This window comes from Kogia breviceps, chromosome 10 (assembly GCF_026419965.1).
Source record: "Kogia breviceps isolate mKogBre1 chromosome 10, mKogBre1 haplotype 1, whole genome shotgun sequence".
Lineage (NCBI taxonomy): Eukaryota > Metazoa > Chordata > Mammalia > Artiodactyla > Physeteridae > Kogia > Kogia breviceps.
This window is the reverse complement of record NC_081319.1, coordinates 67,909,553-67,936,092: the sequence shown is the minus strand read 5'-3', so window position 1 is coordinate 67,936,092 and position 26,540 is coordinate 67,909,553. Positions and strand designations below refer to the sequence as shown.

General features: G+C 45.7%; 1 long non-coding RNA gene across 2 annotated transcripts; it reads left to right on the top strand.

Annotated features, from left to right (window-relative positions):
• Positions 1-660: 660 nt before the first annotated feature.
• On the top strand, positions 661-16,227 carry LOC136792003 (uncharacterized). Of its 2 annotated transcripts, none has more exons than XR_010835049.1 (3): positions 661-832; positions 986-1,158; positions 15,215-16,227. It is a non-coding gene; the product is annotated as an uncharacterized lncRNA (long non-coding RNA). The 2 variants fall into 2 exon arrangements; XR_010835050.1 differs by lacking the exon at positions 15,215-16,227 and adding an exon at positions 4,149-4,730 and having other exon boundaries at positions 986-1,308.
• Positions 16,228-26,540: the final 10,313 nt, after the last annotated feature.

Below are 26,540 nucleotides of genomic sequence, written 5' to 3'. Positions count from 1 at the left end.
AAAAAAAAAAGAAGGTCCTCCTTTGATTAGAGGGGGGCTGTGTAATGAACCAGCACCATCCTCATAGAGCTGTTTGGAGAGAAAACACAAGGACGAGCTTCAGCACTTCCCAGAGGATAGGCAAAGACACAACTCGGCGCCGCCATTCTAAGGAAGGCCGGTATTCCCAGGCACAATCCAGGTGATTTGACATTGAACGAGTAAATAAAATAAAGGATGATAATCCAGTTAATGGACTATTACAATGCGCACCACAGTACTGGGGTGGGGAGGGAAGTGCTTCCGTGAAAGAAATAAGTGGAAAAACTGGAGATGACAAAAACACAAAAATATCAAACTATGTGTAGAAAATCATCAGAGTAAAATTCACTAAAATGTTAACTCTTGATTTCCGTATATGAGGAGTACCATTGCTTTTTTTTCCCTATTTATTATTAATTTTTAGATGTCCAATGGGAAATACAGTGGGTAAAAGTATCTTGAAAGAGGACTCACATAAAATCTGAACAGTGATTATGCTAAGCCTCGAAGCTGCGTCCCCGCGCATCCTAACGCCGGGTCGCACGATTACGGTAAAAGCCCTGACCCGGGGTACCCAGGAGTCCCAGGGAGCCGCCTACAGAGACGCAGGGTCCTCCGCACAGCCTAGAGCGGACCGGAAGTCGGCTGGGGGCGGGGTCTGAGGCTCCTTCAGACTCCAGGTCCGCTGGTGGCTCGTCGTTTTGCCGCTAGAAGGGAATCGGTCGGAATCGTGCTGTGGAGGGCGGAGTAGCTGCACTCTATCCACCTGTGCTCCCCTTGACCTCAACTTGCCATGCCGCCAGCGCCCGAGGTGACAGTGGGTGCGGGTCCCAAGCCCCTGGCGGGGGTCGACGCGGGCCGTGCATCGCCCCGTGCTTGGGGTCGTCGGGTCTCTAACCCCCTCGGTGCCCCCCGACCTCCTTTTCTCAGGCCCGTCCATCCCCCACTTCTCTTGGCGAAACAGGTAATAGGATGACCCCGGGCCATAGTGGACAAACCTTCAGTTCCAAGAGCCGGTGACCTTTGAGGATGTGGATGTGGGCTTCAGATACGAAGAGTGGAAGCGCCTAGACCCTCCTCGGAAGGCTCTCTACGCGGACGGAATGCTAAAGAATTATGGAACCGTTATCGCAATGAGTAAGGACTTTCCTGCGACCCACAGTCGGTCTGACTGGAAGGCTTAACTACACTTTGTTTCTAACTGGGTCTTCTTCTGCACTCCCCCTCTCGTGTGTTGTGAAACGTTTCAGGGACTGGAGAGCTTCCAGAATTTGTCCAAGTAGACCTGTGAGTGCAAGTTTCTTCCTTTTTTTTTTTTTTGGCCGCGTATGTACGTAGCTTGTGGGATCTTAGTTTCCCAGCCAGGGATCGAACCTGTGCCTAACCCCTGTAAGCGCGGAGTCCTAACCCCAGGATCGCCAGGGAAGTCCCCTGAGCTCAAGTTTCTAATTCTTTTGTTTGTATTTGTTTTTGCTTTTGTTTATGGGTTTTTTAGTATTTTTTTTAGTCAGTACTTCTTTATTTTTTGTGTGCATTATTTATTTTTGATGTGGACCGTTTTTAACATCTTTATTGAATTTGTTACAATATTGCTTCTTTTTTTATGTTTTGGTTTTTTGGCCACGAGGCATATGGGATCTTAGCTACCCAACCTGGGATCGAACCCTCACCCCCTGCATTGGAAGGCGAAGTCTTAACCACTGGACCACCAGGGAAGTCCCTGCATTATTTATTTTTATGTCAGGCAAAAGTCTTGGAATTTGCCTGTGTCCCTTATTGGTATGGCACTCTTCTGGTGAGAGTGCTGCTGGGTGGACCCGTGCAGTTCCTGATACCCCCACCCCCACCTCCACCCCCCATGGATAGAGAGAGAGCCTTGAGGTGCTCCTGGGCCCTGAGGAAAGATATTTCTACTCGTAGACTTATGCTGCCCGATTCTTATCTGTTAAAAGTGGGCAGTTTTTCAGCATTCTCAGTTACTGCCTTTCTCATACCTGGAGTTCTCTATAAGCAGGATCCCAGGCCTGGGACCAACTGGTAGGTTTCTAGGGTGGCTGCCCACTGCCATTGTTTTTCATGTCATCCCAGACACACAAAAAAGATGTGCTCATCAGGACCACACTGCTTTCCAGGCCTCAGAATATTCTGACCGCAGAGACAGCGTATTTCTCCGACTTCCCCAAATATAAGAAATGAGTCCTGGGAATTCCCTGGTGGTCCACTGGTTAGGACTCAGTGCTTCCACTGCAGGAGGCAAGGGATCCCTGGTCCAGGAACTAAGAAACTGAGATCCTGCATGCCACTTGGTGCAGCCAAAAAAAAAAGAGAAAAGAAGTGAGTCCTTAGTTCCTTTTGTCACTGTAATCATGTAACAGAATGATTTAATTAGATTAAACTGGGGGGACATTAAGGTGGAGGACTCCTTTGCCAGCCCCTCATACTTTGTAGAAAAGGAGTCCCCAGGCTTCCCTGGTGGCACAGTGGTTAAGAATCTGCCTGCCAATGCAGGGGACACAGGTTCGAGCCCTGGTCCAGGAAGATCCCACATGCCACGGAGCAACTAAGCCTGTGTGCTACAACTACTGAGCCTGCGCTCTAGAGCCCGTGAGCCATAACTACTGAAGCCCGTGTGCGTAGAGCCTGTGCTCGGCAACAAGAGAAGCCACCGCAATGAGAAGCCTGTGCACCGCAACGAAGAGTAGTCCCCGTTCACCGCAACTAAAGAAAGCCCGCGCACAGCAACAAAGACCCAACACAGCTAAAAATTTAAAAAAAGAAAAAAAAAAGAAAAGGGGTCCCCTACCCCAAGTGTTGGAAAAACTAAAGAATGGATAGAGTTGAACTCTGTCCTTGATATGAAAGTGGGGTGAAAAGAGATTCCCAGGATAGCATCTAAAAAGGAAAACTGGAAATACAGTGGACCCTTGAACAACATGGGTTTGAACAGGTCCACTTACAAACTGATTCTTTCCCTAAATACGTCCTGCAGTACTACTCTGTCCTTAGTTGGTTGAATACACAGATGTGGAACCATGGGTATGGCAGCCCCACTATAAAGTTGTAGGTGGATTTTTGACAACTCAGAGGATTGGCACCCCTAACCCCGTGTTCAAGGGGCAACCGTATAGACGAGGCTTTACCTGCCCATTGTCTGTATTTCCGTAGTGACCAGCAGAAAACCTTTATCTTAGAAGCTTTTTTAGGTGAGAGTGGACTGCAAGAAAGCAGAAACCTGGGAAGTCTTCAGCTAGTCCTGGGGAGAAAGGAAAGAAGGAAGGAAATGAGTATCTAGAGCCTGAGGGAAGGAGCCAAGGGGCAGGACAAAGAGGAGGACAGCTTAACTGGGGGCCGCAGCAGAGCTGCCCTGATACTCTGATTTCTTGAAAATGCTGACCCTTTTCCTTGCCCATAAATAGGATTTGCAGTTTATAAACCAGAGGGGCTAAGCCATTTGGAAAAAGGGAAGACCTGTGTATCTGGGCTGGACAAAGAACCAGAACCAGATGGGTGAGTGCAGGACGGCCTTGGGGCCACCGACCTGCCCTCCCTTCAACTTGTACTGATGATTACTCGTAAGTAATTCCAAAGGCTTGTGAGTTCCATTGTTAAGAATATAGGCTCTTCCTGGTTGATTTTACTATTTCCAGTGATTATCCAGCCTTTTTCTCTGTGGTCTCGTTCTGGTTCAAGGTTCCTATGAAGGAAGGCTCAAGATGGTTTTCTTTCCACCTTCATCAGGGCCCAATGGACTTAGGATTTCTAAATGAGCAGAGTGTAGCATTTACAGTTTTTATGTGCTCTGTTTTTTTTTTTTCAATTTATTTATTTATTTATTTATTTGGCTGCGTTGGGTCTTCGTTGCTGTGCATGAGCTTTCTCTAGTTGCAACGAGTGGGGACTACTCTTTGTTGTGGTGTGTGGGCTTCTCATTGTGGTGGCTTCTCTTTGTTCTGGAGCACAGGCTCCAGGCACACGGGCTGCAGTAGTTGTGGCATGTGGGCTCAGTAGTTGTGGCTCGTGGGCTCTAGAGCACAGGCTCAGTAGTTGTGGCACACGGGCTTAGTTGCTCCATGGCATATGGGATCTTCCCAGACCAGGGTTTGAACCCATGTCTCCTGCAATGGCAGGCGGATTCTTAACCACTGTGCCACCAGTCAAGTCCCATGTGCTCTACTTAGAATTTGCATCTTCATCTTCCTTTGGAAATGGAAGCAGAGAACGGGACTTAGATCTAGAACCCCGAAATTCTCAATCTTCGTGTTCAAATAAGCACCACTCAGAATCCAGTGGCACCTATTCTGACACAGGACTGAGAAAAGGTGTCTGGGTGATGGTGATGAGACCTCCAACCCTCCTCCTCACCTGTGTCCTCTTGGTGAAGCCATAGGGAATTCTCATCCAGGGGAATGGAAAGAGGACTGGAAAGTTCTCTCAACAGGAATGGCTGTTTTGTCCTTTGAAGATGAAGACTTTCCCTGGCTGCTTGGAGGACCAAGAGCCCACACCTGTTCTAGGCTCTCCTGGTTGCTGAAGAATCGGGCCCTGGCCCTAGTGCAGGATTGATGCGGTCCTGACCGATCGATTGATTGAGACAGCTTGGTCCTGCCTCTCCACAGGTTTCCTAAAGGCGAAAGGATAACTTTAACCACCAGACATTTAAACAGTTGGAGCTTTATTGCTGATGAGGTTAACCTAACCATTAAACTTAAACTGATTAGACTTCTGTTTAAAAACTAAATCCAATAAAGTAATTGTTTTTATTCATTTTTGCCTCCATGGTCTTATGAGTAGAAGAGGTTGCTAATATATTTAAATAGTGCTACCAGGACTACAAATTATTAAGTAATCAATCAGAATTAGAGACTTTAAAAGTTAAAGGTCACTTTCCCAAGATGTAGTAACAATCTCTGAAGTCCAGGAGTCTTGAAAGACTCCTTAACAATAGTCTTAGGGCTTCCCTGGTGGTGCAGTAGTTAAGAATCTGCCTGCCAATGCAGGGGACACAGGTTCGAGCCCTGGTTGGGGAAGATCCCACATGCCACGGAGCAACTAAGCCTGTGCACTGCAACTACTGAAGCCTGTGCACCTGGAGCCTGTGCTCTGCAACAAGAGAAGCCACCGCAATGAGAAGCCCACGCACCACAAGGAAGAGTAGCCCCCAGTGTTCACTAGAGAAAGCCCACGCGCAGCAACGAAGACCCAACGCAGCCAAAAATAATAAATAAATAAATAAATATTTTTTAAAAAGGAGGGCTTCCCTGGTGGAGCAGTGGTTGAGAGTCCGCCTGCCGATGCAGGGGACACGGGTTCGTGCCCTGGTCTGGGAAGAGCCCACATGCCACGGAGCGGCTGGGCCCGTGAGCCATGGCCGCTGAGCCTGCGCGTCCGGAGCCTGTGCTCCGCAACGGGAGAGGCAACAACAGTGAGAGGCCCGTGTACCGCAAAAAAAAAAAAGGGAAAGGGCTGAATAAGATAATTATTGAACAGAACATGGGGATGTAATGGAATCCCATTTTCCATCTGTCACATCTGGAGGATTCTTGTTAAGTAGAACACACATCAAATTTAAGTCTCAGCTGATCCCAGCCATTCACGTGGTCTTTAGGCCTGCAATCATAACCTCTTCTGTCACTGATGCACCAGTGGCTTTTGAGCCAGTGGCCTACCTGTAACCCCTGGGGTCTAGTGAGGAAAGGGGAGCAGAGGCTGGCTGGTGGGATGGCCCCTGACCCTGCTGAGTACATGTAGAGCTTCTGCTCAGATCCCCCTCCCCTTCCCAGGCTGGTATGGTATCAGGAATCTTAGGAGGGACCAGGGGGCTGAGAGTCAGAGATCAGCTCATCTCTGCTGCCTTTTGTTTCGACCAGGATGTCCAGAGAGGAAGACCCCAAACTCCTGTGTAGTCAGCCCTTGAAATAGGTCTTCTGAACTATTTACTTAGTTTTGATCTCAGGTGGCCTCAGCCTGCAGCGGCTTGAAGCAGGATTTCAGTTCCCAGCCAGGGACTGAAGTCAGGCCACGGCAGTGAGAGCGCTGAATACTAGCCACTAAACCAGTGACCAGTGACAAGGCTCTGACCCTTCGGCTTTGCAGAGATGAATTCCCACAAAGACGGAAAGTAGTAAAACAAGTAAAATGTTTATTAGGAGGAAGAAGAGTACGTGTAGATCGACACAGGCGGGCTCAGAGAGTCACACCCTCGTAGTAGTTTGAATCACTTATATGGGGCATTTCTTCCGGGTTTCCTTTGGCCATTCATCTTGTTTTGCCTGGTTGAGTCCGTATTTGATTTATCTAAGGGTCCTCCCCATATGTGCGCACACATGTCTTAGCCAAGGTGGATTCCAGTGAAGAGGCCTATGGGTAGCTTGATATCACCTTCTACAGGGTGGCGCCCCCTCCCTTTTTGACCTTCAAGGAGCCTTTCTGTGCATGTGTAGTCAGGAAGGTCTCCTTGACCTCGAGAATGAGAAATATGTGCCCAGCCCTGGGCAGGGCTTAGTCGCTCCTCCTCTTCATCTTGGAGTATCTGTCCATAGGGTCAGACTCCAGCTGTTTCAGCCTGGGGCCCATTTACCTCCTGCCTCAGTTTGAAGAGATTTCTTCCTGCCACATAAATAGATAATTTTCAGGTGAAGAGATGGAATTTGCAGTACGCGGCCTCACTGTTGTGGCCTCTCCCGTTGCGGAGCACAGGCTCCAGACGTGCAGGCTCAGCAGCCATGGCTCACGGGCCCAGCCGTTCCGTGGCATGTGGGATCTTCCCGGACCGGGACACGAACCCGTGTCCCCTGCATCGGCAGGCGGACTCTCAACCACTGCACCACCAGGGAAGCCCTAAGAGCTGGAATTTACCTTAGACCTTAGGGACAACTTCCATTTTAGTAGGTGGCCATATGTCCCAATTTGCTTGAGGCAGTTCCAGTTAAGACTCAATGGCCTGCTGCGATTATTAATAGCATTCCCTTTCACTGTCTGAAGTAAGAAGTATTCCCATTGCAACAATAAATCATATAGTCCCTGGAATTCTAGGACAGATCACATTTCTCCAGTATCAGTTCCTACTCTAAATTCCCTCCCCAGTCATTCTTTCTGACTGGAACCAGTCAGACTAACTTGCCTCCTGGTCCCCTGAACTGTGCAACCCAGGAATCCTTTTTCCCCACAGGTTGGTCATGCAACTGGTTTCTGTTGTTGCTGTGGCCACTGATGTTATGTGAGGACGAAAACTGTTCATTTGCTGTCTGCTTTAACAACAGCTCACTCAAAGGCTGAAAAATATTTGAAACCCAGTTGTAAACACCCTGAAGAAACTGAAGCATTGACTGGCATGTCCTGTGCAAAAACCTGTAAAGTTCAGACCACTTTAAATTGTTCTTTTTTGTGAATAATGCAAAAATTAGGGCAGCTCCAGGGTAGGTGTGGGCTGTTAGGCCAGTGCAGGGTTTTAAAATAAGTTGAATTATAACACAACATTGTAAATCAATTATATCTGAATTTAAAATTAAATAAATAAAATAAGTTGAATTGAAGTACTTCTGGGGAGTCCCCCCTCTCCAGGGAGCCATAGCCCCCCACCCTTTTGTCCGATTCCAGCTGCTTTTCTCATGTTTACCTTTCCTACCTGGTGCCAATTTTGCCAGTTCAAAACTCACAAGACTTGTGAGTTTGTGAACTCAGCTCTAAGTTTCCTTTTCTGTCTTTGTTACCTGTTGTTCACATTGGAACAGGAGGGAAAAGCCTACTGGCCTCTCAGGCTGGCTTGGCAAGTGAGGTCACCACAGGTGAGATAAACCTGGCCCCTTAGGCTCACACCCCCGTGTTTGCAAAACTATGCTATTTTCATTTCCATGCTAATAGCTGACCTTCACTGAGCAAATCCCACCTGCCTGGGCCTGTTTTGAGGGTTTACCTGTCTTGGTAACCTTAAGGGGGAGGTGCTTTTATCCCTATTTTATAGGTGAAGAAACTGGTACAGAGAGGTTGATTAACTTGCCTAAGGTAATCTGAGTGATAATTATTTAAAAACTCATTGCTTCTCATTTTCCAATTATAGTAGTAATTATTGTTCATGACAGAAAATGTGGAAAATACAGAAAAATGAAGACATAAATTTACAAAATTACAAAATAACACAAATCATCTCCAATTGCACCCTGAGACATAATCCCATGTTTAGTAAGGTTCTGCCAGGTTTTTTTTTCCCCTGAGTATATATATTTTTAAACATAGCTGGAATCATTTAGTACATCTGTTTTATAACCTGATTTTTTAAATGTCCTCAATTGTGAACTTTTTCCCATGGCAGTATCTGCTCTTTTACGTCATGTTTTTTAATGCCTGCATCGTCTTCCACATATGTTCTATAATGAATTTTGTTCTTAACTGATTCCCTATTGTTGGACATTTATGTAACTTCCAAGCTGTTATAGTTAACCAGCATGCAGATTTACAACAAGAAATATATCTGGCAAGCCAACAAGACTATTTCTGCAAGTTGGTCACACATCTTTTCCCTCTAAGAAAGTATGTGGAAAGTCAAACTATATCACAGAATTTAAAAAAGGGGCTTTGATCTTAATAAGTGGGGTCTGCAAGCTAGGTGGTAGCCTGTTAAAACCTGTTTGGATAAGAATGTGTGCATTGCAGTCTTCCAAGTTACATCAAAGACCATACATGTCATGGTCTCCTTATCCACGTCTATATTGACCAGTACATGGGTTTTTCTTTCTGCCATATAAGTAGATAGTTTTCAAGTGAAGAGCTGGCATTTACCGTAGGATTCTGCATTTCTAACAAAGTATCACACTCCAGAGCCTTTACAGAGCTTTCTGCAAGCTCTGTCCAGTGACTCCTGTTTCCATTTCATTGGCCAGAACTGTATCCTGGAACCAGCCCTGGTGCAGGAAAGGCTGGGAGGCATGGTCTTTTTAGCTGAGCACTTTGTCACCCTGAATACAATGTGTCTCTGTTAGTAGGAAAGAAGAGAATGGTGTTAGTAGGTGACTCTGATCACATTGGAAACTTTTAAAAAAATCTGTCTCATTAATAGTTACAGTTCATTTTTGGTAGAAGTGTGATTTCCACAGCCTACCCTGTATAGAAATGTTTTCCCAAGGATGTTTTCTGTGAAACCAAAATAACTGTAATATTATGAAGTGATGGACCTTGTCATTCTTCCTGGCTACAAATTCTCTCTCCTAGTTTCCCATTCTGGTTTGTGAAATAAGTGGTTTTGGGGAAGGGCTGAGATGAGCTCAGAGACACCAGCTCTCCTGCATGTCTTTGCTTATACTCACCTTTTGCATTCAGCCTGTGTGCTGTTTTAACTCCAGATACAAAGATCTAATATCCTGTAGATCTATCACTATGTCAAAATAAAGAGCTAAAAAATCCCAAAGATCCTGATCCAACTGTATGAAATACTTTTGAGATATTCTGGGTCATCAAGATGTAGCAGGTGAAACAAGAATGGCAGAATGTTTATGGCTGCAGTTTACTCTTTCTACTTTCGTGAATCTTAAAAATTTTCCATGCAAAAAGCTTTTTAAGAAAGTTTTTAAAAATTGAAAGATATCCAGAACATATAAAGTACTCCTACAATTCAACAACACTAAAAAAACTCCATTAAAAAATGGGCAAAGGACTTGAATAGACATTTCTCTAAAAGAAGTTACGCAAATAACTAATAAGCACATGAAAAGAAGCTCAACATCACTAATCATTAGGGGAATGCAAATCAAAAACGCAATGAGATACTGCTTAACATCCATTAGGATGGCTAGTTATGAAAAAAACAGAAAATAACAAGTGTTGGTGAGGCTATGGAGAAATTGGAACCTTGTACATTGCTGGTGCAGCTGCTATGGAAAATGTTATGGCAGTTCCTCTAAAAAATTAAAGATAGACCTACCATATGATCCAGCAATTCCACTTCTTGGTATACACCCAAAAGAACTGAAAACTTCAGTAGATATTTACACACCCATATTCATAGCAGCATTATTCACAATGGCCAAAAGGTAGAAGCAACCCAGATACTCAGTGGATGACTGGATAAACAATGTGGTATATATTGATATATGTATATTGTGATATAGATACAGATATATAGATAACACATTGTGTGTGTGTGGATACATATATATATATATATATATATATATATATATATATACTGTGAGTATATATATACTGTATATATATATATATATATATATATATATATATATATACACACACACACACAGTAGAATGTTACTTGGGCTTAAAATGAAGGAAATTCTGCCACATGCTACAACATGGATGAAGTTTGAGGTCATTATGCTCATGAAATAAGACAATCATAAAAGGACAAATCCTGTTTGATTCCACTTATATGAGGTACCTAGAGGAATCAGGTTCTTAGAGACAAAGTAGAATGGTGGTTGCCAGGGCCTAGGAGGAAAGAGGGATGAGGAGTTAAGTTTAATGAGTATGGAGTTTCAGTTTGGGAAGATGAAGCAAGTTCTACAAGAGATGGATGGTGGTGATGGTTCCCTAGCAGGGTGCATGTACCTAACACCACTGAACTGTACACTTAAAAATTATTTAAGTGATATATTTTATGTTACACACATTTTGCCACAACTTTTTAAAAAAGAGTGATTGCTGGTTGGGTTCAGCCATGAGAAAGTCTTGTTCGGGATTGTTCTTTTGGCCTGGATGCATTGGAGAAAAGCCATAGCCAATTACAGCCCTCATGTAACATGAGTGACAAATCAATCTCTGCTATTGTTTAAAAAATGAATACACTTTATATTTTACCATAATAAAAATTTTTGAAAGAAAACTATTTTTGATTATGAAAGTAATACAGGTTCTTTATGTTCAAAAAAAATGTGGAAAGCAAATACCTCTCTCAATCCTTTCCTCCAAGAGTTTAGAATAAATTTGTCCAGATTTTATGTATGAATATATGTTTTAAAAAGGATCAAGCTGAACCTTGTTCCACTTACAGCAACTTCCTGCATCATGAAGACATCTCCAAGTCTTTCTATATAGATCTACTTTACAGTGCGTGGTATTTCACTATCTACAATAGATATGCCGTATCATTTTGGCCAATGGAGATTTATCATTTATGATACTTTTAATTGTTTACTTGTTTAGCAGCCCAAGTTAAGATGGTTAGGGTGGACTTCCCTGGAGGTCCAGTGGTTAAGACGCCACGCTCCCAATGCAGGGGGTCCAGGTTCAATCCCTGGTCAGGGAGCTAGATTCCCACATGCCTCAACTAAAGATCCCGTGTGCCACAACTAAGACCCAGTGCAGCCAAAAAAAAAAAGAAAAGAAAATGGTTAGGATACGTATGGGTAGATTTTAAATTCTTAAAAGTGAAGCCTACCTGGCTTACTCTCCCACTTGAGAGAGGTGGGATGCATTATTACCTTTAGAGTCTGGTTTCTGAAGTGGATTTGGGTGCAGGTTCAGAACTGCAGGACTGTGCACACTCCTCCCTTTGTAAATATTCCTGCCTTGTGTGTGTGTGGTCCCTCCCTGGTCATGGGAGTTGGTCAGGGCACAAAGCAGGGGGACTGCCTTTTTTTTTTTTTTGGTTCAAATTCAAACTTTTGCTCTAGCTTCTGCCAGTTGTAACCCCAAAGTATCCACCCTCTGGTCATGGCCACTCCAGCCCTAGCACTTGGGTCTGGTAAGCCTGCTTCCGTTTGCTTCTTTCCCAAGACCTTGCCTTGCCACTCAAACAAGGTTTGCATGCCTTCCTGTGGTATAATAAATATATTTGGTCTTTGTCCCCATTTCCTGGCACAGAGTTCCCCAAACCCTTGGAATTCCCTGAATGATAGCAGTGTCTTTTGTTAGCCATAAGGAGCCCCTTTTGAGCACACTGGAGTTTATGCTAATGAAGTGACTTAGGGTGGGGCCCTAGATGGCCTCAGGATGGGGCTGGACACCAGAAAGACCAAGTGATTGGAGGACTGGAACTTTCAGTCCCACCTTCCGACCTCTGGGAAGGGGGTGGTGCTGGATTTTAGGCTCTATTAAAAAACTCTTGGACAATGAGATTTGATAAGCTCCTCGGGGCTGGTGAACAAGAATGCACCCAGGGCTTTCCTGGTGGCACAGTGGTTAAGAATCCGCCTGCCAATGCAGGGGACACAGGTTCAAGCCCTGGTCTGGGAAGACCCCACATGCCACAGAGCAACTAAGCCCGTGTGCCACAACTACTGAGCCTGCACTCTAGAGTCTGCATGCCACAACAACTGAGCCTGCGTACCACAACTACTGAGCCTGTGTGCCACAACTACTGAAGCCCACGCACCTAGAGCCCATGCTCTGCAACAAGAGAAGCCACTGCAATGAGAAACCCATCGAAGAGTAGCCCCTGCTCGCCGCAACTAGAGAAAGCCCAAGGAACAAAGACCCAAGGCAACCAAAAATAAATAAATAAATATATATTTTTAAAAAAAGAATGCGCCCACATGCCAGGAGGGTGGCACAGCCTAGGTCCACAGAGGGCAGAAGCACTCTTCATCTGGCTGTTTACTCGTATCCTTTAATATCCTTTGTCATAAACTGGCCGGAGTGAGTACACTGTTTTCCTGAGTTCTGAGAACCACTCTAGCAAATTAACCCAACCTGAGAGGGGGTCATAGGAACCTCTGGTTTAAAGCTCGTCAGTCAGACAACCTGGACTTGAGTTGTTGTCAGAAGTGGGGGTGGTCTTCTGGGACCGAGACCTTGACCTGTGGGGTCTGACACTCCAGGTAGAGAGTGTCTGAAATGAAGTAAATTGTAGGGTGAGAATTGCTTGGTGTAGGAACACCCTACTCCACCCAATCCTCCCCTCCCCCGGCCCACACGCACTTGGTGACCAGAAGTATTGAGAGTAGAGGAGGAAAGTAGAATTTTCCTCTTGCACTTCCTTTGCTCAGACATTTGCTGACCACACAGACATGACCACGCCCTTCCCTGCTGAAGAGTTTCCCTAGACTTGACCCCCAGCCTCTTGTTGGAGAGCTCTTCTTGTTCATCAGACATAAACACAAGACTCAAAGCCTCCCCCTTACCCTGCTGAATCTGTCTGTGCTCCTCAGGGATTATTCTCCTGATGAGGTAGAAATCACGTGCTTCAGGATCATCTTTGAGGATGAGTGAGGCTGTGACCATACCCTTCACCCATGGGGACAGGCGTTGACCCCTCCGAGAGAGGAATCTCCATTAGGATGTGATGGGGAATTTGGGGAATGTGATCTGACTCAGTTCATTCCTTGCTAACCAAATCATTGCTGCCACCCATGTGTTAATGATGTGGTCTGAAGGTTTCCATTTAGTTGGTTTTAGTTTCTGACTCCTTGCAAGCTGTATGGTCCCTTTTGATGAAAAATGGGCTATTTCTGCTTCTCCTTAATATTCAGTTCTGATGTTTTCCTCACTGGAAATGGGCAGCTTTCCTGTGCTCTGAGTCTACCCTCACCTCTCTGGCACCTGGGTCATCTGCCTTTGTATTGAAGGCCCTGCCTGTGGGAGTTTTACTTCTGTCCTGAGATGGTCGTCCTGCCTGTCTGCGCTTCCCAGCAAGCTCTCCAGTTGTGTCTCCAGCCATATCTCGTTCCCATTGACAGAAGGGCTAAGGCTGGTTTTGGTCTGTTATCTCCCCTTTCCTGTTTTCAGTGCTATGAACAGGATTTCACTTTTCCAACCTAATCTGATCATCCTCCTGGAACAAGGGAAGCATCCTGGGTACCACACCTGTAGGCAGATGAGGACAGAAGACTCACTCACAGGTGACGGGGGGAGTCCGCTAGCGCCCCCCTCCTTGTTACAGCTCCTTCCCTTGTGCCATTTACAATGTTGAAGAACCCGAGGTAGAGTGCTGATTCAGATGAGTCCTCGTCTCCGATTGGTCTCTAAGCCACTATGTGAGAATCTGATGGACACCTCCACATTAACACCTCGCCGTGCATTCCCCTTGTCTGGGTGAGCCGCCTGCACAGAGGGGACAGTGGCCCAATGCCTGGTCAGTCTGTGTGTGGTGAAGACGCCAAAGACCTTCGGCCCTCAGCCATTCCCCTTTACCTGCTGCTTTGTTTTCTCACCCCTTTCTGGCTGGGGCCCTACACCCCTGTTTCTTCCCCAGTGTTTTGTCCTGTCTTTTGTTCCCTCCCTTTTATTCTCCACATAGCACCAGTACACTGTTTGTCTGCTGGCTCTTGGAGGTTTCTGTTTTGGTCCCCTTCACAGTCCTTAGTGTTCAGGGTTGTGAAGATAAGTGCTGGATGCTGTCATTCTCTTTGTTGCACTTGATTATTCTGTTCTTCTCAGGTTAATTTTTGCTCAGGATGCGGATCAAGTTATGTGTTATTTGTCAGATGGTGAGAGCAGAACCAAGAATCAACTTTGTAAGGCAGGGCCTTTCTGAGGACATGAAGTATGGAGGGAAGGCATTGTGAGGAATCCCAAAGGCTAGGCTCCAGAGATCTAATTTTGTAGAATCTCGTGGATCCTAAGAAACCACAAAAGGTCTTAGAAGAAAGGATCCTGCAAGTATAGTGCGTGCAGTAAGGGATCCACCAGGAAGTCACAACTTGCTGCCTGGCAGAGAATCCTCGCTGAGGAAAGGTTTGCTCTCACCTCTTCCTGCAGCCCAGAGGACTTTCACTGGCAAAGAATCTCGTAGATGTAAGGTGTGTGAGAAAGCGCTGAGAAACAGACACATGTTCTCATATACATCAGGGCGCCCACACCAGAGGGAAACCCCACACTCGAGAGTATGGGGAATTCTTTGAGTCTAGTGCTGTGACCGTCCTCTGCGGAAAGAAGGCCCAAGAGTGTGAGCAATGTGGCAGAATCATAGCCCTAGTCCCCAGCTTACACCACGTGGGGAGAAGTCTGAGTGCCGAGGGTGTGAAGAAAGGATCAGAATCACCCCTCAAGCTCATCAGTGCTTCATAATAGAGAAAGCTCCATGGGTGTCACAAGCATGGAAGAACTTTCTGAGATGTGAGGCCCTTTCTTCCCATCAATGAGCATACAAAATGGGAAGGAATACATCTGTAAGGAGTGCAGAGAGGGCTTTTCTCAGGAGGTCACTGTTACTGTCTGTTTTTTTAAAGATTTTTTTTGATGTGGACCATTTTTAAAGTCTTTATTGAATGTGTTACAATATTGCTTCTGTTGTTTTTTTTGGCAGTGAGGCATGTGGAATCTTAGCTCCCGACCAGGGATCAAACCTGCACCGCCTGCATTGGAAGGCGAAGTTTTAACCACTGGACCGCCAGGGAAGTCCCCAGGAGGCCACTGTTATTGTTGGTCAAACAGTCCACACTAGAGAGAAGCTGTATAGAACGTAAAGAATACAGGAGAGATTTCAGAGACAGGTCACACCTCAATACACACCAGAGTTCACATCCCAAGTAGGCCATGTGCACACCATAAGTGTGGAAGAGCTGTCATGTATATCACACTAACCTCTGTTCACTGCACAGTTCACACTGGAGAAAAGCCCCATGGGTACAAAAGCTTCCAACACTTGGTTCTTCTGAGTAGTCACTCTGGGGAAAGCCTTGCACTTGTGGCGAGTGCAGAAAAGCCTTCAGGGATTGACCCCATGTCACTGTCCATCAGCGTATTTATACTGTGAAGAAGGCTTAAAAACAGTGTGGAAAAGACTTCAGCCAAAAGTGGACTCTCAGGGTCCATCAAGGAGCCCACCCATGGACTTCCCTGGTGGCGCAGTGGTTAAGAATCCTCCTGCCAATGCAGGGGACACGGGTTCGATCCCTGGTCCGGGAAGATCTCACATGCCACAAGGCAATTAAGCCTGTGCACCACAACTACTGAGCCCATGCGCCACAACTACTGAAGGCCATGCACCCTAGAGTCCGTGCTCCGCAACAAGAGAAGCCACCGCAATGAGAGGCCCGCGCACTGCAATGAAGAGTAGCCCCCGCGAGCCACAACTAGAGAAAGCCCATGCACAGCAACGAAGACCCAACGCAGCCAAACTTCTTCAGCCTGGTGGGGGTTTCAGTATGTGTAAGACAGCTCACAGGATATGGCTCAGAATATTATCTGTAGCCCTTAAGAAGGAACTAAAAGTCCTTGACTATGCTTAATGACTAAACTATTATTATTTGGTCTCCTTTGACTGTTTTCCTTTGTTTCTGCACTGTCTTACTTCTCTGATTAAACTTATTCTTTGGCAAAAGTTTTTCCACGAACAAAAGGCAGGCTGAGGACATGGGGGGCACAGACCATAGGGTCCTGTTCCGTTTCAAGAGCGGGATTCGGAATGGGACACTGGGTTTGTCCAAGGGTGGTGTATTAGTCCCCTGGGGCCACCATGACAAATGACGACCAGCTGGTGGCTTAAAACAACAGGAATTTATCCTCACAATTCTGGAGGCCAGATGTTTAAAACCAAGGTAGGTTTTAAACAGGGCTGGGCTCCTTCCAAGGGCTCTAGGGGATCACTCTTTGCCTCCTCCAGCACCTGGAGGCTCCAGATGTTCCTTGGTTTGTGGCTGTAGCGCTCCATTCTCTGCCTCCTTCTTCACAAAGCCCTCTATTCTGTCTGTATCTCTCTTTATGTGTCTCTCAGGACACTCGCCATAGGATTTAGGGATCGCCCGATAATCCAGGACGATCTCAAGATTCTTAATTACATCTGCAAACACCTTTTTTTTTCTAAATCAGTTAATGTTCATAGGTTCCTGGGGTTGGGATGTGGACATATCTTTTGCAGGGCACCAATCAACCCACTCCCTACAGGTTTAGTCGGTGGAGGGACAGTAAGGAAGCATGTGAGCCGGTTCTGGAGAGAACGGGGGCAGACGGAGTGCAGACGGCAGGCATGTGTAGAGCTAGAGGGTAAGACTGAGTCACACTTGCCTGAAGAAAGCAAGGATCCTGTTATACCCAACTCTCCGTGTCGGATGCAGCGCCCCCACACACACGTTCTCAGGAGGAGGAGATGGAGGAGGCGGGGAAGGAGTTGTATCACAGCATTCCTGTTACACAGCCATGGCCTTTCTGGAATCAGCCACTGCAGTGGGCGTCAGGTCTTTAGATGCCTGGAAGCAACACAAGCTTGACTGGGGGTTGGGGGGACAGCATTGCCAAGGCAGGTGGGCAGGAGCTAGAAGAGAACAAATTTATAATGGCCCGAGCTCCTGTGGGCACCTCTGGAAGCCCTGAAGGCTATGCTGAAGGCTTTCAGAGACCAGGCTACCTTTGGTACTGAGGCAGCCATCCATAAAATAAATTGCATGTCCTCCTGCAGCCATGAGAGACTTGTCCTCACAGACTAAATCCAATCCCCCAGCTTCCAGGAGAAAGAAGCGGTCTTACATGCAGGACACCTACATTACGCTTGGCATTAAGGCCAGTGCCCAGATCTCCAATGAATGGCAAAAGTCCGCCCCAGCTCTTTCCCATAGGATTGCTTAGACAGGGACACAAATAGTGGTGTGCTCTGGGGAATGGTAGGATGAGGCAATCTCAGCCTTGAATAAAAGAGAAGGGGCCTTGGCCAGAGTAAGCCAGATTTTGATGTGCAGACAAAAGATGGTGATGCCAGGAGGAACTGACTCACTGGAAAGGGATAGCACCTGGAGGAAGATGGCTTGGGGGGCAGGATGTATTTCAGTTAGTTGAAATATAACTTTTTCAAAAAGGTTTTCCAAGGCACCCTAAAGAAGTTGGGTGCCCTATTCTTTCAACTCACTTGTTCAGGGTCATCAGCTTACAAAGGTAGCTCCACAATGGCAGGGACTAGCTAGCATCCTGTCTAATGCACCTGATGGAATGAACTGGAGGAGAAGGGGAGGGAGAAATAATCAGCTGTCTCCTGCATCTTCGTTCTGAGCAGTTGCTAGGTGATGTCTAGGAGGACCACTGCTGCCTGCTACCTGAAGGAGCTGTTCCCTGAGCTCTGCCCCCTGCACAGCACTGGGTGGGAGAGGGGTGCAGAGGGAGGGTGGCTGGCCCTCTCCTGGACTCACTGAGGCTGGACTGCATGCAACCCTCCCTCCATAGGTTTGCCTCGCTGGCCTCTATCGTCACCCCGGCAATTGTTCACCACCTCCCAGCTCTTCCCCTTCTCTGTCCTCATTCCCAGACTGAGGAATGCCAAATCAAAGTGTTTCGAAGTGTTGAGTCAGCCCCCCCAACCCCGTTTTCCCTTCTGTCTCTTTCAGCCAACTCTAGCTGAAGAAATGCTGCAGGGGCTGGCAGTGTCACCCCCAACACCAGCAGGAGCCCCATATCTCCTCCCATCCTCCCATTGTCAGATGTACTTCAAACCATACGATGGAAGCAAACATTTCTGCTTGTTTTACATACACTTCTCACTGTGGATAAGATGGGCCGGACACTCAACTGTAATGTTTTCAGGGTTAGGGCTCTGCTCAACTGATCTTCTCATAACATCAATTTCTTTTTTTTTTTTTTAACATCAATTTCTTTTGGAATTGAATTTGACACACAAAGTCCAAATGGTTTGTAAAGCACAGGTTTAAAAAAATTTATAACCTATTTTTGGCTAAAGGAGGGTTGTAGAGAAATAGTTTCTGTCTAATCAAATAGTCATTTTTAAAAATTAAAGGAACTTCCCTTGTGGTACAGTAATTAAGAATCCGCCTGCCAGGGCTTCCCTGGTGGCTCAGTGGTTGAGAGTCTGCCTGCCAATGCAGGGGACACGGGTTCAAGTCCTGGTCTGGGAGGATCCCACATGCTGCGGAGCAACTGGGCCTGTGAGCCACAACTACTGAGCCTGCGCGTCTGGAGCCTGTGCTCCACAACAAGAGAGGCTGCAACGGTGAGAGGCCCGTGCACCGCGATGAAGAGTGGCCCCCTGCTCACCGCAACTAGAGAAAGCCCTTGCACAGAAATGAAGACCCAACACAGCCAAAACTAAAAATAAATTAAAAAAAAAAAAAAAAAAAAAAAAAGAATCCACCTGCCAATGCAGGGGACACAGGTTCGATCCCTGGTCCGGGAAGATCCCACATGCTGCAGAGCAACTAAGCCTATGTGCCACAACTACTGAGACTGTGCTCTAGAGCCCACGAGCCACAACTACTGAGCCCACCTGCCACCAACTACTGAAGCCCGCATGCCTAGAGCCCGTGCTCCACAACAAGAGAAGCCATCACAATGAGAAGCCCGCACTGCAACAAGGAGTAGCCCCTGTTTGCTGCAACTAGAGAAAGCTCGCGCACAGTAACAAAGACCCAATGCAGCCAAAAATTAATTAATTAATTAATTTTAAAAAATAAAGATTAAAGCCTAGTTCTAATGGGATTGCTGAAAAGGGTGTATAACCTTGGAACATTTGAGAAGTATCCATTTCATTGCCTACTGATGTACCAATTGCAAAGTTTTTTCTAAGTGATGTTTCTTTGCTAGTTGTGGAGAGAGGGGAACGTCCCACAGTAACTTAGGGACCTGTCTCCACAAGTGGAGTGGACTTCTTTATAACCCAGGGTTTTGTTGGTGCGATGCTCCACTCAGCACGGCCTCAAAGTGATGTCCCAGTATCCTGCTACCCTCTTGACACATGGCACCAAATATGTAATATGAAAATAAAAACGAGGATGGTTCCTGTTTTATAGACAATTTAAGAGGAAAACCCTTGAAATGGGAAGTCTTTTTTAAAATCAAACTTTGCTTCATCCCTCAAATTTCTTTGATCCTGATTCTGTTCCTTACTTTATAAACTTATTACGTATTTGATTTTAAATTTTATTATTAAGATAGGTTAATTTCCACTGTTAGAACCTTCTTAGAGTTTCTCCCCACCACACCTGCTGCTTGATACAGAATTTTTTGAGGGGTGGCGTTCAAGGCATAGGACTAGACTGAGCTTTTTGAAAGTAGGGACCGATACTCGATCACCTCCGTATCCTCAGCACTTGACGTGAAGGCCTGATGGAATGAGGACTAAATTGAGCCAGGCCTGCCGTGCTTTCACGTGGTCATAAAGCAGCCAACCAGGTGCCTGCTCCTGGGAAGAGGTGGGCTCCGCAGTCAGCCCGTCCCGCCCCTTGGACACGGGCCCAGAGAAGGGGTTACCAGCTGGGCGGCCCCCCAGACTCAGGCGGGCAGATGGCCCCAGCACCATGGGCCCGAGAACGGCGGGGGCGACGCCAGAATGAGGCGGGGCGATGGGTGAGCGCGCCTCGGCCCCCGGCCAAGGAGCCGGGGTGCAAGGAAGAGGAGAATCACCTCGAACCCGGGAAGTGAGAAAGCTTACAAGGCTGGGAGGACAAGGCAGGGAAAATGTTTCCTTCACACAGAGGGAAAGGAAGGAGAGAACCTGCTTTTGAAAACAAAACCCTCATCCCCACCCCCACCCACGTAACCAGAGGGGCCCGGGAGGCCGATCTTCGAAGGCAGAGGGTGGTATGGGGCCAGCAGATCCGCGCACAAACTGCAGACGGCGCCGGCCTCGAGCCGCGGGAGAAGCGGGATTATGAGCCCTGAAACCCTCGGAGATGAGAGAGATAATATCTATAAAATCCAGGATTGCTAGAAAGCCACAGACTTTCTTCTCCAAACTGCCGAAAATAAAAAGTAGGAAGTGAAATTAATAGCGCTGGGGATGAGAAAGGAACGAGGCCATGCACGCGTATCTTTAAAGCATCTTCTGGACACATTACATTCCGGGTGCTGACCTAAGCAATTTGCACTTCTTATGTCATTTAATCCTCACAACAACTCAAGGGGAAAGGGGTTACAATCTTGTTTAATCAGTGAGGAAATTAGGTTAACTTGCCCAAAGTCGCATCGCTGACTCAACAGGACCAGTTTAATAACTATGCCAGTAACTTCCAAACTTTTTGGACTAAGATCCACAGTAAGGGATGTATTTTAGATCCAGAGCACATACATATAATATATAACTGAAAGGAAAATTTCATAAAATGTGTACCCTTGAGTCTTTCTATTCTATTCATTCCATTTTATTTAAAAGGAAATGCTGGTCCCGACCAGCTTAATGCATTTCATTATTCACTAAAGGGACAGCCCCCCACCCCACCCCACCCCAGCTGGAGAAACACTGTGTTACCACCTCCCAGCAGCAGAGGGGCTGGAGTGGACCTTGAAGAGGACTTTGCCAGGCTCCCTTGAATTGCTGGCCTGAAGGGTAAATACCCCTCCTCAGATAAACAGTGAGGATGTGAGGACTGTAAGGTCGTCTTGAATCTCCTAGCCCTGATGAAGTACATCCCAGCAGAATGAGGGAACTTGCCTTGGAGACTTCTGAGGAAGTGCCACAGAAGAAACTGGCAGTGGATTATGAACAAATAATAAGCAGTTATAAAGGGGCACTGCATGCATTCACAAGGAACAGGTCTCTGTCCTGGTGGGAATACTTCTATTAGTACTGTATACATCTGAACTTCAGCAAAGCGTTGGACTAATTTCCTAACAGCCTTATGGAGAACTTGGGAAATGTAGGATGGTTTTTGGTTAAATAAATTTACTCCCTGTTGGCTGCCTATCCCAAACAGGGCTCAAAAGAGATAGTCCTTGAGGGAGTTCTTTGTAAAAACAAAAACAGTGAACAAGTGTTTTAGAATTTATATCATTTTTTTAATGGCTTTATTTTATTTTTTGTCCGCATGGCATGTGGGATCTTTGTCCCCTAACCAGGGATCGAACCACACCCTCTGCATTGGAAGCGCAGAGTCTTAACCACTGGGCCACCAGGGAAGTCCCTATATTATATTTAATTGCATCTGTCTCTTCCACTAGAATGTGAACCCTCTGAGGGTGGAGAACTTATTTCATTTGCCACCTCTGTACTCCCAGCGCTTAGCCCAGGCTCAGGCATTTAAATGCTCCTCAGAGGGCTTCCCTGGTGGCACAGTGGTTGAGAGTCCACCTGCCGATGCAGTGGACACGGGTCCGTGCCCTGGTCCGGGAAGATCCCACATGCCGCGGAGCGGCTAGGCCCGTGAGCTGTGGCCGCTGAGCCTGCGCGTCCGCAGCCTGTGCTCTGCAACGGGAGACGCCACAACAGTGAGAGGCCCACGACTGCCAAAAAAAAAAAAAATGCTCCTCAGTCACTCTTGGTGGAATGTGATCATTAATTGACCAATATCTGCCTGAAAGAGACCTCCAGGGACATGGTCCAGGGCTCTGGCCTAAGTTCCCTCATGTTCCACATTCTTACCAGTTACTTGGACATGGGAATGGATGACATATTTATCAAAGTTTCAGGTGGCACAAAACTGGGACAGCCAAAGCACGGGATGACAGAATCAGGCTCCAAAAATAACCTAGCAGCCTGGAATGGTGGGCTGAATCAGGATGAAAAATAATAGAGATCTGTATTCTGCCTGAAGGTCTAAAACTTAACTTCATAAGCACAGGATGAGGGGGTATCTGGTTTAACAGGAACACATGTGAGGGAATGGGGTTTTTATGGGAAGCTAACAAATGAAGCAGCAATGTGGTGAGGTCGCCAACGCTGCAGACTTAGCCTGTGAAAATGCAAGCTTGGGGCAGCGCCCCTCTACTTGGTGCAGGTCAAAGGAGGCTGTGAGAACTGGCTCTGTCTGAGCAACAGAAATGAAGGATGATAATGACACATTGCAAGCCTTCTAGAGGAGGATAGTACAGTAAATTTGCCCACATCAAAATCCAGCATTTCTGTTAATAAAGGACACCATCAAGGTACTGACAGGATAGAGAGCAGACTAGGAAAAGATATTACATTAAATGAGAACGGAATTAATACCTACAGTGTTTAAGGAACACATGCAAATCAACAAGAGAAAGGCGGGAGGCCGTGAGAAAAGAGGGCATTTCACAGAAAAGGAAACTTGAACTGCTACCAGTGTCAGAAGAGATACTGGGATTCACAACTAATCAAAGAAATGCAGATGAAAACAACAGGACTTCTCTTTCAGGTAATAGCAGGGTAGCTCTCTCCAGCCACCCTCCTGCTGAAAACAACTAAATAAGCTGGATAAAATGTTGAAAACATCCTCTGTAAAGAACTGACAAGATGGGACAGCATCACTCTGTAGGTCACCAGAACCAAAGAGGGAGGAGCCCAGAGGCTGCTCTCCCGCTAAGGAAGGACCTTTGCCCACTAGGGGAGGGTTGAACTTTCCTTTTGATGGCATCTTGAGATGAATGGGTCTCCATCACAGCCCAGGACCTGCCCTGGTGGGAAGTCAAACAGGAGACACCTTCCCCCCAATAAGACAGGATGAGGGTAAACTAGAAGTGGACCAACCTGCCAGAATGACAGCCTGGTTCTGTTTGCCTGGGTTACCCAGGGTATCCCAAGACTTGACTTTGGGTAGCTCAGTACCAACAATATACCCAGGCTCCTGGAAGAAGCAAAACAAATTCTCTATGGAGGAAATTACCTTCATCCTCGTCCTCAAATTATCCCTACAAACGATTTTTCAAATAAATTGACCAGCATAGAGTCAAAGATAACTTGGGGCACAAGGAAATTAGGCTCCAGCCCACTGCCCTAGAAGCCCAATTTCTGTGGCTGTTAGACTCCAAATCTGACACCTGGTGGCAAGGGTGGCACAGAGTACGTGGCCATCAGCAGCTGTGTGTCCAGCACCCAGGGACTGTGTGAGGGGGTGACAGTGTGGGTGCATGTGTATGTCTCCAGAGTGCTGTAAAGTTCTCTCCCTGACAGAGCTGGTCAGGTTTTCTGATAATCTTCTAATTTTTCCAAAAATATGCTTGAAGAGGGCCACTTTTTCTAATTTGCTTAAGGTGTCCTATGGCCTAGGGGCAGCCCCATGTAAAGACTTTAGATACTGAAACTATCTGATACAGACTATAAAATAATGAGGTGTATGATCTTAAATAGGTTGAATATATCTGCAGGAAACAGGAAACTAGAAAAGGTAATATGGCAGGTTTGAAAAAGAACCAAATTGAACTTCTAGAACTGATAAATGCAGTAAGTGATGAGAAACTCATGTCAGTGAGATAACCACTATACCAATCAGAGAGAGAAAAGTTAGAAGGAGGGGAATACTCAACATTGGGCAGGATTCAGGAAGCTGGGATCCTTGGGCAATGCTTGCAGATATGTATAGAGTACTACCTTCTAGAGAGGCACCTATAGTGCTTTTGTGCAGTGGCATGTGTACCCCCTGTCACCTAACAGTCCTGACCTTAGGGTCAGAGCTCAGAGAAACCCTTGCACAGGCCCGTGCAGAGACAATTATGAGGGCCACCATCCCAGCCTCGCACGGGCTGCAAGCAGCTGGGATGATGGCCCTCATGCAGCTGGCAGTGGCTTTATTAAGGCAGATGTGGAAAGAAGGTTTTCATTTGGGTAATTCACTCTGTAGCCTATGGAAATTGAAAAAGGAAGAAGGTTTATCTTTAAGGGGCTCTAACTCAATAGGAAGCCAAGGTGATTTTTTTAGTTGAGATGATTACAAAATTCAGTTTTAAAATATTTTATTTGTATTGCTGTCATAGTATTAAAATCATCTAATTTGTTTTGTTAAAGTCAGTACACATTTGTCATAGAAGAAATAATCCAGATTATATGGCATGGCTGTTTTAGAAAAATAAAATAGTTTTATAATGTCAGTATTTTTTTGTAATGGTGGTTGGTCTTCTCACAGAGTCTGGCAAAAATAAACAGCAAAAATGCGAATCTGACCAATTAGTTGGAGAGAGTTAATCTCCCAGTGACTCCAGTTATTTGCATCATCTATTTTTGCTAAATACATTAACAAAATCATCTTTCCATTTTCTGTGGATACATTTGCAAAGTTGATTAACTTTATTTAGTTAATTATTTAACAGCAGTAAACTTTTTAAAGTCCGTATAATAAAATGTAACCTACAGCCAAATCTGGGATATGAAGATTATATATTAAATTTATATCAAATGACAAGTACCAACTTTTGGTGGACTGTTGATTAAATCAAGAGACCCAGACCTGTACCTTAAATACACTCATACCATATATTTTAAATAGTGAATTGAGTCTACCTTCTCAAAATCAGATTCCCTAACTCCAAACGCTGGGTGCAATTTATGTTGACAATATTTAAAACAGTTGGTAATTCCTGAACATCCCTGGCTCTTCCCTGGAAGATGACCCTCAGAAGAGCTTGAAAGGAAGGAGGGGTGGCCCCAGAACCTAATGTTCCTAGTGGGCCCATCCCATCAGCCTGTCTGGGCCTGGGTAGCAAACACTGAAACTTATTGCTATCAATTGGCTTTAATGCTTCCCGGTTTATTGATGTAAAATTGTCTATGTTGAGGCTACATCTGCAAATTCCTTATTAAGGAATTAAATTTACACTTGTTTGCTTTGTTGGATTTGGAATGCTCAGCTCAGATACATTTTTATTCGATTCTGGGAGCTCTAGGGGTTTCTCATAAGTAAGCTAATTGCCTTTTTTGTACATAAACAAAATCCCAAATTGGAAAAGTGAAAACTAAAATTTCTCTACTTAAAATGCAATTCTTTTGTAGTTTTATGCATTCTTTTTCCCTTTTCATTAATTATTTAACACATTTTTATGATCCATGGGGGTAACTGGCCTGAATTAAAATTGAAACTGGGAAAAAATACATATGTAGTCCAAATGATAATTCTTTTTTTCTAATAATAGTTTTGAGGGATAATGGAGTGAATTTGAAAGAGCATGAACTTTACAATCATCCAGACCTGGGTTTTAACTGGGGTTCCCCAATTAGCTATAAATTAATGACCCTGTTGAAGTTTCTGCTCCATAAAATGGGAATATCACCTTCCTTGCAGTTGTTATGAAGGTTAAAGATAATATGAGAAAAGTGCTTGGTGCATGGAAGAGAGTTTTTGATATTATTCCCTTGTGTGATTCTTGCCAGGGTTTGATGGCTTAAGCATGTCACTCTGGTGGGTTTTTTGTTTTGTTTGTTTATTTTATTTTTATTTTTATTTTTATTTTTTTGCAGTAGGCAGGCCTCTCACTGTTGTGGCCTCTCCCATTGCAGAGCACAGGCTCCAGACGTGCTGGCTCAGTGGCCATGGCTCACGGGCCCAGCCACTCCGCGGCATGTGGGATCTTCCTGGACCGGGGCACGAAGCCGCGTCCCCTGCATCAGCAGGCGGACTCTCAACCACTGCGCCACCAGGGAAGCCCCTGTTTGTTTATTTTTACACAGCATGACCTGGTGGATCATTCTGGCCCTTTTATGTATTCTTTTCAATGTGATTTTATTCTCACCTGGTCTTGAGACACACCATCATATGAGTTAATTTATCTGATCTTCACAATAGCCTATGAAGGTCTGTCTCAAGGCCATAAACATGAGCTTACAATCCAAAATCAGAAAACCCACAAGGAAATCATCCACAATGAATGAGAGTTTGCCTACATGACAAACAGCAGGATTAGACCCTCAAGCACTTCAGACAATGGAATTACAAGATTCAAGCTATAAGTATGATTAAAAATGATTAGTCATAAAACACAGAATCGTGCTTCCCTTGTGGCACAGTGGTTAAGAATCCACCTGC